The sequence below is a fragment of the Enhydra lutris genome, unplaced genomic scaffold (assembly GCF_002288905.1).
Source record: "Enhydra lutris kenyoni isolate GAN:26980312 unplaced genomic scaffold, ASM228890v2 scaffoldscaffold9, whole genome shotgun sequence".
NCBI classification, from domain to species: Eukaryota; Metazoa; Chordata; class Mammalia; order Carnivora; family Mustelidae; genus Enhydra; species Enhydra lutris.
Genome location: NW_019154093.1, coordinates 12,003,705 through 12,018,523, shown reverse-complemented (window position 1 = coordinate 12,018,523; position 14,819 = coordinate 12,003,705). Strand labels below are relative to the sequence as shown.

The 14,819-nt window shown below is 55.8% G+C and overlaps 1 protein-coding gene across 2 annotated transcripts in view; it reads left to right on the top strand.

Moving 5' to 3' along the window:
• LOC111142826 (human immunodeficiency virus type I enhancer binding protein 3) overlaps nt 1-14,819 on the top strand; it is a 120,789-nt gene that overhangs the window by 87,477 nt on the left and 18,493 nt on the right. The gene's annotated exons all lie outside the window — the stretch shown is intronic.

Here is a 14,819-nt window from a genome sequence, read left to right as displayed (position 1 = left end):
GTCCTCCTGAAGAATCATGGTGCGGGTGCACCACGCTCGGAACACTGCTTCTATCCTTCCAGGAATTCCTCCCAGGCCATGTCCCCTCCCTGGTCTCCTGGGCACTTGGCTCCTGCCAGCATTGGCCTGCCTCATAGCTAGTTCTTCATGTTCACAGCTCTCTGGGTGAGAGCCTCCCTCGGGCTGTGATGTAAACCATCATGGGGATTTTCGGCCATATCGGGACAAATGCTCCTTATTTCATCGGCCACGTTTTATTTTAATGTGTGTTAGAGAGACGACCCGCCATTCCATGACTGTGAGTCCTTAGGGTAAAGCTGTGGCCAGATGGGCCCTGCAGGTGGTGCTTTGGAGGTCTGTCTCTCTGCTCAGAGGCTGGAGAGCCCCAGCTGTGGGGCCTTGGGACCAGCCCCCAGGAGCAACAAGGTGGGCGTTTCCCACACTCACCGTCAAGGTCACTTCCACCACGTCAGGGCATGGCAGTAAATCAGAGGGAGGCAGCAAGGGACTGGAGGGTGGGCCCTCTGCTCTGGGTCCTCTTTGCCAGGGAAAATCACTGCGTCTAGAGGGGCCCCGTGATTTGGGGCAAGCTGTGAGCCCATCTGTGCCTCGCGATCTGGAGGGTGACAGGCTATGTCCTGGGCTGTGGTGATCTGGAGGGTGACAGGCTGTGTCCTGGGCTGAGGTGAAGATTAAATAGGCAGACAATGAAATTAAGTAAGGAAACACCCCCGCCCCTCCCCCAAGCTTGGAAGTGGCCTGTTGCCTGGTGGAACAGAGCCTGCTGGGGGGAAGGGGGCAGAGCAGGACAAAGGCAGGATTGGGGCGTCTGGGAGCTCCGCCTGGAGCTGGCCCAGCTGGGTTTGAGTCCCTGCTCTGTCCCCTGCTGGTGTGTAACCTCTCTGTGCCTCCCTTTGTCCCCGGCAAAGTGGGGAGAGTCCTAGTGGCGCACTGAATGTCTGCTTGCGGGCCCTTGTCACCACACCCGGGCACCTCCAGGATGGCTCAGCACAGGCGGCCAGTGAACAGGAGGACTGGTCTGCGCTCTGGAAGTGCCTCTGAGGGCCAGCCGCAGTTGACAAAGGCATGGGGAGAGGCGGGGGAGGGAGAACTGTTCCAGATGAAGTGACCTGAACAGGGGGCCCGTGAGGCGGGAGGGAGGCCAGAAGGAGGCCACAGTGAGGGGGGCTGGTGACCAGAGAGGACAGGATGGGTGGGGAGGGGCCTGGGATCCTGTCACAGGTGTCAGCCGTGGGTGGGGAAGATCCTCTGTCCCTTTTCATTCATCGCATTTTTGCAGGGGAGAGTGGGGATGAGCAAATGGGAATTACTGTAAGTTGTAAACACATCACCCATTCGGAGTATTTTTAAATCCCCAAAGCTTGGTATTTCTGTGCCTCTAACACACAGTTGGCCCTAAAGCCTGGCTCAGAGTCTTTGCTGGCGCCCCAGTTCCCTCCCAAGCGCCACGTCCTCAGTCCTTTCTCCAGGGCCCAGCCGCTGTGCTGCCCATGCTTCTCTGCCTCTGTGCCTTTGCTCATGCTATTCCCTCTGCTTGGAGGGCCCTCTCCCTGTCTTCATCTCCAAATCCTCATAGCTGAGCTGTCCTTCCAGCCCCGGTCAAATACCCCCATTCCAGTCCTCTCCCTGACCTTCCCCCACCCTGCCTTCCCTGCCAGACCCCATCTCTCCTTCCAAACCCCAGGATGTGTTCTCTTACTTTAGCTTGACATTTTTACTTTTGGTTTGCTTTGGACAGACAGATGTTGCCCCTGGTGGATAGCCTTGAAGCCCACAGGCAGGGACAATCCGTTCCATAAAATCCATGTGTGGTTTAAACATGTTAAGTTGAAAAATGTAGGCAGTGAGCACAATAAGAATGATCTTTGGGGGGACCCAGTGCCACTTAGGAGCTGTGTGGCTAAGAGCATGTTCCTGTGCTTCTCTGAGCTCAGTCTCTCCATCTCTGCGATAGGGACAGCTACCTGGACTTTCACAGGCCGTTGGGAAACCCGGAGGCTGCTTCAGCCTCTGCCAGCACTCCCAGCAAGTACCCCGTGGGCCTGCAGGAGATGTTAGTGGGTCTGTTCTCTCTCAGCCATTTCAAGCTGACTCTGCATCCCCTCTGGGCTTAGTTCAGGCCACAGGATCACTCGGAAAGGCCCTGTGGGCTGTAAATAGCAGTCGTAAGTGACACTTGGTCCAGGCTGGGCCAGGGCTGCTGGACAGGTGCCCAGGGCTTTCTGGAGACACTGTGTATTGACTCAGTTCTCTACTGGGCACTGGGCCTAGTGCGGGGAATTGTGTGGGGAGCGTCGCGTCGCCTGTAATGAGGACACGCCTGGTCACATCAGCCCTGCCTGCTGCGAGCTCTGCTGTTGATGTCTGTGCGAGCGACCTTGGGGAAGCCGCAGGCCCTCATACACCTGGGGTCAACTTACTTAAAACCTTTCTGAGGGGTCTGTTCTCAGAATGTAGCTAGACCCTCTTGAGGGCTCCTCTTCTGCCTCTGGAACTCTTCTCGGTCAGCTCTTGGCCTGCTGAGAACGTTCCTTGCTCTTCGGCACCCGGGACTGAGCATTCTCCGGCCCCGCGGGGAGCCTCGTTCTCCCACGGCCGGATGGCACTTCGGCTCCACGCGCCTTCTCCCCGGCAGCCCTCCCTGTGCACGCTCTCGGAGGGACCCCAGGTGGCTGACTTCAGCTCCGGGGAATACCTGCTGAGGTGTGGCACAAGGTCCCCTGGGCTGAGCCCTGTCCCAACCGCGGTCACCCGCACAGGGCCCACTCTTCACCATCACCACTTGTAGTAACGACAGCCCACGTTTGCTGAGGGCCTGCCGTGCCGCAGTACAGAATGGAGCACTGAGTTCTCCAAAACTGTCATTCCTGACCCTCATCACCACCTGCTAAGTCACAGTTACCTATGTAGACACATACACACACGTGTCCGATCTGCAGACGAGAGGCTCAGAGGAGCAAAGGGACTTCTAACTTAGCTCAGGTCCTGAGGAGCAGAGCTGGGATTCAAAGCCAGCCCTACCGGCTCCAAATCTGTGTTTTTTCCTCCATAGCCCTACACACTAGGGTGCCTGACTCTCAGCCACCTGCGTGGCAAACTCCTGGGGAGACCCTGTGGCTGCCCCCGCATGTGCCCAGGGCCAGGCCCTGAGTGGACACCCGCCCCCCAAATGCTTGTGCATGGAGATGCTGCTGATGGTGGTGCTTCCCCTGGGGCCCATGGTGAGAGCTGGACATCTCTCCCCTTTCCCTCTCTCCTTCCATGCTCTGGAGAACAGTCACCCCATCGGTGGCATCTTCTCCAGCCCTGAGAGCTAGAAGGGTGTGGGGGCCAGAGAGGAGCTTTGGGGATTGGGTGCCCTTCCTCTGCTGCCCACTGGCTGTGTGACCTTGGGCAAGTTACCTTACCTCTCTGATCCTCCACTGCTTTATCTGAAAAGAGCCATGACATTACGCACCTCGCTGATTTCCAGTAAGGGATAGACGAGCCCCGTAATGAGGAAGGCGGCTCCATTGTGCTAAAGGATCACAGTTGTTCAGTCATTACTATTGTTGCTGCCGTTGTCCCTCCAGAGCAGGAAACAGCTCAGTAGTTGTGTTGAGTCCAGTGGCCCCAGGTAAAGCTGTCCTCAGCAGCCCCATCAGACTGGAGACTTTCCACTTCACCTTGACCGTAAAGGTGATCTAAGGCTCCCATCGGCAAAGGTGCTGCTTCCTACCCCACCGGAAGATAAGGAAGAGTCTTCTGAAGCTGTGATCTTTTGAGGGCGAGACTGGGGGTCCCACACACGGGGTACCTGGCTCCTGGGGAGGAAGGCTGTGAGGCGTCTAAGGGCAAGGGAGCGAGGCAACTGCCTTGTCTGAGGGACGGTGCGCAGCCAGTGAGGAACTTTTCCAGGGAGTTAAGAAACTTCTCCATTCCCTTCATTTGCACTGGAGGGTTTCAAAAGAACCAGGTCCCAAGGAGCCTCCACCTCGTTTATTGTGCCCTGGGTCTGCTCTCTCCCGTCCAGCCCCTGGCCACGGTCAGCTTCACCATGCTGGGGACACACGAAGTGTTCTCTGCCCACTGCCCCGCGCACCTTGTCACCTCTGACACGGTTTCGTAGAAATGGCATTTCCGGAGGCCGGCTGAGCTGGGACAGCAGTGCTCAGTGGGATCTTCACGACGAGCTCGGATCACCAGGGTTCCCACCCTGCCTACCTCTCTGCAGAGTGTCTGTTCCATCTGTCATGCTAAGAACTGTCCAGCTAAGAACTGTCCAGAGCTTTGAACTTTTTAACTGAAGGCCAGATGCCATGTGGTCATCAGGCAGAAGGTCAGACCGTCCGCGACCGGGCCACGTCTGCTTGCGGCTGCGCTGTGACCCCTCCTCCCCACACTCTCCTGGCCAGGGCACTAACTGGGCCACCGTGACGGCCTTGGGGTGAAGGCGATGGGTTGGAGAAAGACTATGTGTCCAGTCAAAGCCAGCAAGGTCCCTCCAGCCGGCAGAGTCCTGGTTTGTGGCTTTGAAATGCAAATAACCAAATCCCTTTACTCTTAAACTTGGAATTCCCTTGAAAACTGTCGCCCACTTTGTGCCTGTATTATCCTGATTAGGTTTCAAACACTTTGGTTGACTTCACTGAGGCTTCTTCCTCCCACTGAGGCTTCTTCTTCCTCCTCTGCATTTTCTTTCTCTGCACCTTGATCCTTCCGTCCTCCCAATTTCCATTTTGCAAGTAGTCTCACGTGGGTGGACGGCTGGTGTCTAAAGACTGGTTGAGCTCGCTGTGGCATGGATCATGTTCATAGGGGAAACTGAAGCTGCTTTGGCCGTGTGATCACCATCAAAGTTTGGATGCTGGAATTCTTCACGTCCCAAGTCAGCAGCTCCTTCTTGTTCCTCACCACCATCACCTTGGCTGTGGTCGTGACCAGCTTCCCAGGGCACAGGCATCCCCATCAGCATGTCTGGGATTGCTTTGCAAACCTGGCCACGGCAAGGGAGGAGGAGATGGCGGAACCTCCATCGTTACTGCCTGCTATTCCATCAGCCAGTCCACGCATGGCCACAGATGGACGGTTCTCCTGGCATCACAGCACTGAACCATTGGCCTCCTTTCTGATCGGAAGGGAAGGGGACATCTCCAAGCTTCTCAGTCAATGGACAACTGGGCCATTTGGTTTTCCTTACATTGTTGAAGAATAAATTTAACTGTCATGAGGGCTATCATGGCCAAGTGCTAGAGGGAGAGGGCAAGTACTGACAGAGCCCTCTGTATGGGCTGGGTGCTGTTCCATGTGACTTGGATTAACGAAGTTAACCTCACAAGGACCCTGTGAGTGTGTACTATTATTTTTCAGTGATTTTTTTTTTTATTTTTCAGTGATTTTTAAAAGGAAATGTATCATACATATAAAAAGCAATCCAAGTCCTAAGTATATAGTCCATGAGCTGTTTCGCAGTGAATATGCCGTCACTATGCTCTGTTAGTCCCAGCTCAAGAAATAGGACATCATCGCCATTTTACAGATGAAGAAACTGAGGCACAGAGAAGTTATGTAACCTGCCTAAGGTCATGCAGCTAATGAGGGGCAGAGCCTGGCTTCAGCCTTGGCAGTTCTGGCTCCTAGGCCTGATTCTCTTTACTGATTCTCTTTACTGTTGTCTGCCCCTGGGAAAGCTGTTACTAGGGGGAGAGGACCAGTCTGAGAACTTGCATTGAGGGAGGGATTGGAATATACATCGCAGCCTTTTCTCACCTTATTTGCATCTCAGTGCATATATATGTCTGCTCTGGAAACACTGATGCTTCACAGATCACGAGCAAGGTGGCACAGTAGTCTTAGCCATTGGCTTACAAGCATTAATCAGGCACTTAGTGTATAAACGCAGTTCAGCAGCCGCTGCTAGAAGACGGCCTTGGTCAGCGACCCTTCTAGCGGCGGCCCCAGCGTGTGCTTCCAGAACACAGCCCTCACTGAACAGCCCTCCCCAGCCCCCGCCGCCTGCGAGACACGGGCCCAGCCTTTGTGCTGGCATCTGAGACTTTTCAAGCCAGCCTTAACACGACCCTCCCGCTTCAGTTCCTGCCACGGGTCCTACAGAATTGTGCCGTGGCTTCCACAGTAGAATTCCTGGAAAAAGTGCCTATCACAGAGCTAGCACTCAACAGACAACAGCCCTCTCCCGTGATAAAAGCTGACCGCTCGAACCCTGGCTGACTTTCTTGTCGCTGCTTTTTCATCAAGAGTAAAGCAGGCATTCAGTCTCCAGGATCTGGTCCTGTCCCCATTCTGGGCCGGCTTCCTGTCTGGGGAATAAGGAAGGGAGGCAGGAAGAACTGAGACCAAAGTCCTGCTTCAGCTGGGCTGGTCCAGCCCCACCCAAGGGCCCTGGGGGGTAGCAGCCCTTACGTCTTAGGAAGGACAACCCAGAGGGGCCTGGGGAAGTCTGCTGAGGCCTCCTGCATCCATCCTGAGTGGCGTATCCTGGGGCTATGGAAATGACAGGCCTGCAGGAGAGCAGTCTTGGGTGAACTGGCCCCCTTCGGAGATTGTCATGTAGAAGAAGGGCACTAGCCGGAGCTCCAGCTGCAGGTGGGAGCACAGGCTGACCTCTTTAGCTTTAGTAGGAGAAGAGCTGCCCAGAAACCGTGAGACCCCCAGGTGCCCAGGCATATGCAGCCCTGGGAGAAGGCGGAATGGGATCCTCCTGACCATGACCATATCAGAGGCTGCACAAGGCCCCTCCGCCACCCTGAAGTCGGAGGTTTTAAGGTCCTTCCAAGCATGGATGTTCTTTAACAGTAATTTTCAATGTTTTTAAACCCACAGAGCTTTTTGCTACCAGGTTCAGTTTGCCTAGATGCCTCCTCTGAAAAACAGCTCAGTGTGGAGGGAGAGGCCTCCGGGAGTCCTGAGCACGGTATGAAAGTCATTGTTCTAGAACCCTGCAGGCCAGGGCCTGCCGAAAGCTGGAGCAGCTCTGTCTCTGCGCACATCTAGGGAGTGAGTGTCTCTTTGGCAGTTTCACTTCTCCGAACATGAGAGGCCCAGCTTCTGGCTTCCTGCCACTCTCTCCCTAATCTCCCTGTCTGCTCGAAACAGGACCTTTGGCTGCATTCTTTTGACCCCAGCTGGCATGGGCCCAGGCGCGGTGCCTGCTTGGTGGCTCTGGGTGTCTGCCCTTGGTCGTTCACTCCACAACATCTCCACGAATTGTACCAATGTCTTTAGAATCAAAGACGCCTCCTGGTCTTAGCTCTGGGCCTGGTCAGCTGCTCTCTCCCGGAAAGCTGATGCTGTCTGCTAATGTGCCCCCAAGAATGGAAACTCATTACGGTCAAACCAAGGAAATGGCCCAGAGGCACAAATGCAAGCCTGTGAAATGGACAAGGACTTGCTCCCGTGGTGGAAGTCCTTCTGCAAGATGGAAACGAAGGCTCTTTGACCCGCTTCTCTCCTGCTTCTGTTATGCCAGCTGACCTCCAACCTGCATCCTCTATCCTCCCGCCTCTGCTCTGGCTCGGACTCCCCGCAGAGGAAAAGCATCTCTTCCGAGAAAACCACCTAAGACACACCCTGATCATCCAAAGCACCTTGTACATGATCAGAGTTACTGTTCCTCTTTGTTTCGTGATCTTGAAGTATCTGTTCATCGCACTGGAGACCAAGGTCCAAGTTTTATTTAGCTTTGTATTCCTGGCCCTGGTCCAGCCTCAGGCTCAGACCGGGCCTTGGTCAGTACTGTTGAGTAAATACACAGAACACTGGCTTAAAATAGACAGCCCACAGGTGGGCTCTGAGCCTGCGCTCCAGTTAAAGACCGGCTGTGGAATTCCTGGCCCAGCAGGCCTGTCCCTGGACCGTGCCTTAAGGGCCACCCCAGCCCCAGATGCTGTGATGGAATGTCATCTCTACAGAACCCCGCAGAAGGAGAATCCGGGATGCACCGAGAACCTGGTGGGCATGTCCCCCCATGGCCCAGAGCTTGGCCTCTGTGGTTTACTTCTCGCAGAGGATGTGTTCCCTACCTCTTAGCAGCTGAGTATTTGCAACAGATATGCATCTCAGTGGGCTGGACCACCTGCCCCTTGTTCCTCTTCCCATACCCCTTCCTTTTGGGTTGTACCAGGAGAGCAGCGTGTGTCTGCGGACACGCCGACAGGCCGGCTGTAGCGGGACCTTCAGGGACACAGTGACCTCTGGGAACCGACTCTAACCTCACTTCGGGGGACACAGGCTCCCTGCAAAAGTGGGACTCAGAGCGGCGACATACACACCTCGCATCACCTCTTCCTCTTGCTTGGCATGATTATATGTGAATTTGGAGGAATGGTGAGGGTTTAATAATAAAATATTAATGATCTATGGAAAAGTCAGTAACATAGCTGCAGAACAGCCTCAGAGAGCTTGGATTAGGAAGGTAACTTGAAGCCACAGAGTTCACACCCTCTTTAGAAGAAAAATGCAGCTTGGTGGAAAGAAAAGTCGTGGACTTGAAGGTCAGACGCACCCCCCCCCCCAGCTGCGTGACCTTGGGGAGAAGGTCACGTGACCTTAGAGCCAGAAGGTTAGCTCTGGGCTGGATCTGCCTCTTCTTCTATTGTATGTGCCTTGAATTGTCTTTTGAAACAGGTGATTTCAAGTGTAAGTCAGCATTGCCTAGCAGTAATGCACCTGAGTTTTGTAACGTGTGACCTGGGATCATATTCTCGCTCTGTTAACTTACTGGCTGTGTGGCCTTGGGCAGGTTACTTAACCTCTCTGTGACTCCAGTTTCTCCTGTGTAAATGAGGATGACTAGAGCCCCTGTCTTATGGGGTTTAAATGAAGTAATGCATATGAAGCATCTAGAATAGTGTTGGGTACCCAGGAAAAGCTATATACAAGTAGACCCATATTATTAAAAATCTGTATTTGTGGTTTTCTTGAAAACCCGGAAGATCTGACAGCGTCCTGCAACCCTTGGCTGGAAAGGTGTAACCCCTGTCCCTTTAGAGAGGGACTGTGTCCTGCCTTCCAGCCCGCCTCAGCCCTCCCCCCCATGCCTCCTCTGCACACCCAGTCATGTTGCCATCCCCCCACCTAGTGCCCTGAGCCTCCCTTTGGTCAGGAATAAATATATTCATGTTTATTGGAATAAATATGAAATACTTAATGGATAACTATGTCCATCTTATAGTGCCATCATAGGAGTAAGCGGGCTTCACGGTGCTGGACGCGGCGTGGGTATGCAGTAACCTTGAACTTCCACCTGCTCCAGGCTCCCTCTGGCTTCTGGGTGAATAGTGCTAGTGACAGGGAGCTCACTCCCGCACGGAGCAGCTTCCTTGCTGAGTCTTCATCATCAGCAGAGCCAAGCACGGCTCCCCTGTCACTGTGACTGAGATGACATTTATTTTCCACCCCCTCTGTCTCCGGGGTCTGGAGCAGAGGGTGCACAATGTACACTGAGCTCGGGGGAGCTTGGCACAAGCTGCGGGCTTCAGAAGTGCCGCTGAAAAGTCTAGAGCCACAAGCGTTCCCAGTCAGACGGCTCAGCATCCCTGGTAGCAGGACTGGAAGAGAAGGCAGGTGGTGCTGTGCCCTCTGTCCTCTGGGGTCACACCTGGGGTCCAGGCTCTGCCTCACCACTCTGTAGTTGCCTTGTAGCTGTGGCAACACACTTGACCTGTCTGGTTCTGTTTCCTTCTCTATCAGAGGACTATAATAAGACCCCCTGGATCGGGGGTTGCTTGAGATTCTCGCTCTTTCCTTTGAGTCCGTTGAGTCTGACTGCTGCAGTGTAAGAACAAAACCAGACCTGGCAGAATCTGGCAGCTCCACGCCCCTCCTGGCAGTCTTGCTCTTTGCTTGACCTAAGGCAGCAGAACCAAAAAGCTACATCCAGGAGGCAGGGGTCTGGGACCCCCCCACCCCCGGTGCTACGGCCACGGCCCAACCAGCCCTGCTCTGCACAGCTCCTTTGTTGCGTGGCCAGCCTGACTCTGGGCCTCTGGTCTTGAGGTCCCTCTAACCAAAGCATTCTGGAATCCACAGACATAGCTATCCGTCTAGGACGAAACTTAACATTTCTGACACTGGCTAACACCTCTGGCTTGTCAGGGGAGCAGAAGACAGGCAGGTGGTAGGGCTCAGAGAAATGACTCCCTATCCCAGGAGCCATGAGTCTGCTGCAACCATGCTTGTTAGCGGTGACTATCTGTGGTCTCCGAATTGGTGGGGGGCGGGCAGGGGAGGTGTCACTTCCCCCCCTGAATCAAGGGCAGCCTTGGGGCAATGGGGAGGAGCCAGCAGACCTGGGAGGCAGAACTGTTCCCCTCAGGGCCCCACCATGGTTTTCTGGTTTCCTGCCCTGGCTTTCTGCAAGGCATTTTTCTGTAGCTGTCAACACCTGCGGGTCCCACCCAGAGCCGGCGGCCCTTTCAGGAAGGGCTGGGTAGAGAATGATGCTGTTCTTCTTTGTCTGCCATGTCGAGGGCCCCTGGGAATCCTGGAGAAGGAAAGTGCTAAGGAAACATCAACATCATCGAAAAGTATTTGTGCAGCACATCTGTGCGGGGCTGGGGAGCCGAGGGTGGGGGAGGTTGCTGACTGGCTGGCTCGGCCACGTCACTGAAACTCCAGGGGCCTTGGTTCCCTTTTCCGTAAAATGAGGACAATGGTAAAAGGCCGATGCGAGGACCGGTTGAGGTCAGGCGTGTGACAGGGCTTGGCGTATCTTAGCACAATGAAGATGGACTGTGTCCAAGGAATGGGACTGATTGACTCAAGGTCACCCGACAAGTTTGAACAGCAGCCGGAACTCGGACCCAGGTCTCCTGCTGACCCGTGAGCAGAATAGTTCCTACCAGGGACTGGAGAGAGTTCGGCCTGTCCATCGTGGCTAGGAGGGACTGGCTAGGTGCCATGCCTGTGGAGAGGACACTGCATTGTGTTGAGCCTGCGTTCTAGCCTCACAGAGAGGGGATGTCACGGCTGGGAGTCTGACTGGAGCAGACCCAGAAAGAAGGCCTTGGTCTGGAGCCCTTGTGGGGGTCCGGCACTGTGCTGCGTCCTGGGGATGTACCAACAGCTGGGATAATGGGGGCTACCCATGTTGAGAAGGCTGTCCCAGTGCACACAGCTTGACCGTGCCGGGAAGGAGGAGCGGGGGGGACCCCCAGGCTCAAAGGTTTAAGAGAGGGCTCCGGAGGAAGGGACCTTTTGGCAAAGCCCTGAAGGAGACGAGGAGCTGGACAGGTGTAGGGGGGTGGTGCTGGGGAGGGCAGAAGGCTGGAGGAAAGGGCCTTTGTGGCCCCCAGTGATGTTTGGCATGGTTGGTGGGAAGGTGCAGGGGTCAGGGCTCTGAAGAGGTAGCCGGCCTGGTGGCGTGCCCATGCAGGGACAGGGCCTTATCCTGACGGAGGTGGAGGAACACCTCCCCAGGCTGGGAGGAGCATGACAGAGCATGTCAGGGCCACTGCTCTCCCACTGCTCTCGTGTGGGAGAGAGGAAGGACTGGCTGCCGGCTTCACTAGCCATACACGTGTGTGTTCTGCTTATGGAGACGGGTGCCCAGGAGGAGAGGGTGCTGCAGAGGGGATGTGGAAACGTGCTTCTGGGCGTGCAGGGTGGGAGGGGCCTGACCACCACCAGGCGAGAGACTGAGGGGACATCTGGATTCACAGCAGGGAGTCAGACCTGGAGAGCACAGGGAATCCATCGGAGTCCAGGTGGAAAGTCAGGCGTGCGCAGAGGGCGTAACCTGGGAAGGGTGAGGGGAGAAGAGTGCGGGCTGGAGCCTGGGGAGTGGCAGCAAGGGAAAGGGGTAAGGAAGGGGCCTGCAGAGAAGCATCACCAAGCCAGGCAGGAGCCTCTAGAAAGCGGGCAAAAGGGCAGACAGGAAAAGGCAGCTGTCCTTTGGATTTAGCAACGTGTGACCTTGGCAAGGACAGCTGGCCAGGGAAGCGGAATCATGGCGGCTCAGGAGTAGGCATGGGGAGGAGGCAGGGAGAGCAGACCTGGGCTGCCCTTCCCTGGCTTGGGCCGAGAAAGGGAGCAGAGGGAGCAGTAACTGGAGTGGGCTGGGGTCCAGCAAGGCTTTGAGGTTGGTTGGTTGGTTTGTTGGTTGACTGGTGAGCGTGTGGTCCGTGATGGCAGAATGTGCCAGAAGGCAGAGGCTGTGGAGCTACTGGGGAAGAAGAGGCTGGTCCTGAGCTGGTAGGAAGGATCCAGGCCACGCTGGATGGTGGCCCCATGCCTGTCCTTGGGCTGGGCCCTTTGGGAACCACAGAGTGTTGAGCTGTACAAATCCTGGTCTCAGCCTTCAGGGAATAGAGAAGTCAGAGGCTCTGGGTCATTCAGCCAGGACCACACTCTTCAAGTCCTGTGTCCCTTGCTCCTCCTCCTAGGACCCTTCCTCCTAGGGAACCATCCTTCTCCAGGACATTGGAGTAGGTGGCTGCTGTCGTTTCAGTCCCGTTCTCTTGGCTTCCAAACCTCCTGAGCTCCCAGGAAGTTGCTGCTTGGGGGGTAGGTGTATTGGGACTGTATTTCTGGCCCCCAACATTGGGGAGCCTCCTAGACCCTCACACTACCCTCTTCTCTTTTTCAATCCTCTCCTGCACTGTCGTCTTCCTCCCTACAAATCTGCACGTCCCGTCCTGAGTCCCAGTCATGCACTGGGCATCTCTTCTCATCTTCCTCATGGGCATCTCACTCTCAGCAAAGGCCTGGGGTCCTGCATCGCTCCCCTCCACACCCACGGGTGGTATCACTTGAGCCAGCCACATTGAATACTTTGATCTTGGTTTCTGCCTCATTGTGACCCTTCCCCCATCTGATAGCCCCCCGTCCTAAAACACACGCTTCTTGTGGGGACTCGAAGTCTCTTCCCCCTCCATACCATTCCTCTTGGTGCCAGGGAAGCATCTTTTCTCTGAGCCTTTATCTTTGATCAAGTCTAAACTTCTTAGCGTGGCGTTCAGGGCTGATGGGGATGGTGATCCCGTCCGTCCTGCCCATCCCACCTCATCTGCTCTCCCCACCAAGTCCATCAGGCCTTTTAATCCCTCTTGCCTTTGTTTCTGGTCCCTGCCTGGAGTTCCCCCTTCCTACCTCCATCTCTCACCATCCTCTCTGGCCCCTCCAAACCCCCTTATGCTCCCCAGCAGGCTATACACACCTTCCATGGCCAAGGCACCCAAGTCAAGGCACAACCCTCGAGAGTTCAAACAGAGTTTTTTCTATGTGCATGTGCGTGCACACGTGTGCCTTTCTGCACACATGCAAGCGTGAGCCAGGGAAGACCACTTATGGTCTAAGCTTGCTGTGGGGGAAGAACTGGGGGGTCTGAGAGCAGCCACAGGTCACAGACTCTAGTACTGACACTGATTGGCTCGAGCATAGGGCAGGGGCCAGATACAGGAGAGTCAGAGTGGCGGTGGGCCTAGCTTACAATGCCCAGCACAGCAGCTGGGGGGAGGGCCAGGGAGCACCAAGGGACGCCTCTGTCATTGGATGTTGGAGGGGAGGGGGTATCATGGACCCGCCGGGCAGGGCCGAGTGGAGGTTAGGATCCAGTTGGCACAGCCTCCAGTGCCAAGAAGAAACCAAGCCATTCTCACTTCTTTCTTCTCCGGCTGGGAAAAGGGCGCCTGCTCCATCTTAGACTGGTTTCTGGGGGGCCATAGAGGGACACAGGAGTTAAAATCAGGGTGTGGTTTGGGTCCCTGGTGGCCCTGAGGCATCCTGCTGCGTGAGGATGAACTGTTGTCCCTCGGAGACGGGTCTCCCGGGCTTGCCCATAGGGGGTTCTTCATAAAAGTGATAAGAATCATCTCTCCCCACCACCCCCACAGCCCTCCCTTCCTCCCCTTGAACACAAGATGTCACTTCGCCCTGGACCAGGTGAAAGTTGGCCCCTCCCCGGAGAACAGGGTCCCACCACCAGCCAGTCAGGGCCTCTAAGGAGGGAAGGTGGTTTCAGACAACAGGAGAGGCACTGGTTGGCCAAGGGAGCTGACAAATACCAGGGCCCTCAGGGACTCGTGGAGAGCAGTGCATGTGTGAGAGCGTGTGTGTGAGTGTGGGGAGGTGGTAGGTGTGAGTGTGCGTGTGCATATTGTGTGTGTGTGTGTGTGTGTGTGTGTGTGTGTGTGATCACTCCGCCGCTGCCTGCTGACGTCCTCCCATAGAGTCCCCTCTTTCAGGTCATCCTGTGACATCCTCTCAGCCAGAAGCTGATGGTTCCTGCAGAGCAGGACTGAGTCCCAGCTGCTGTTCCCACTGCCTCACATTCTCCCGGCCACCTCCCTGCCCCCTGTGCCTGCCCCGAGTTTGAGAGCCAAGACCACTGGGCCAGGACCTATTGTGTAGCCTGAGTGTGGGGCACAGGCAGGCCCCTTGCTGGGTGCTGGGGGGCATGTTCAGTGGGCCGAGGCCGCACCTCCCCTAAGGTGTCCGTGCCGTCAGACCCCCCTCCCACCGGCCTCATGCATCGGAAGGCTCTTGTCCTGGAATCCCACCAGGAACCACCCTCCCGGTCCCAGCAGAGCCTTTCCTGCCTCCATGGGGAGATGGGCGCGGCTGTAGCATCAGGGACAATGAGGCGTTCTGTAAGGATCGTAGCGTGTGAGCCTTGTGGGCTTCCTTCTTGGTAGAAATAAAACCATTCTGGTTCAGGTCCAAGAGCCCTGGTGGCTCTGAGGCCTGGCAGGTGGGCTGGCTGTCCCAGGAGCTACCCTAGGAAAGCTTTGGGCCCTGACGCGGTGACCCGGGAGGGTCCCTGGGAGCAAGGTGATTGGTATCTGGGTCCTGAGAGCTTT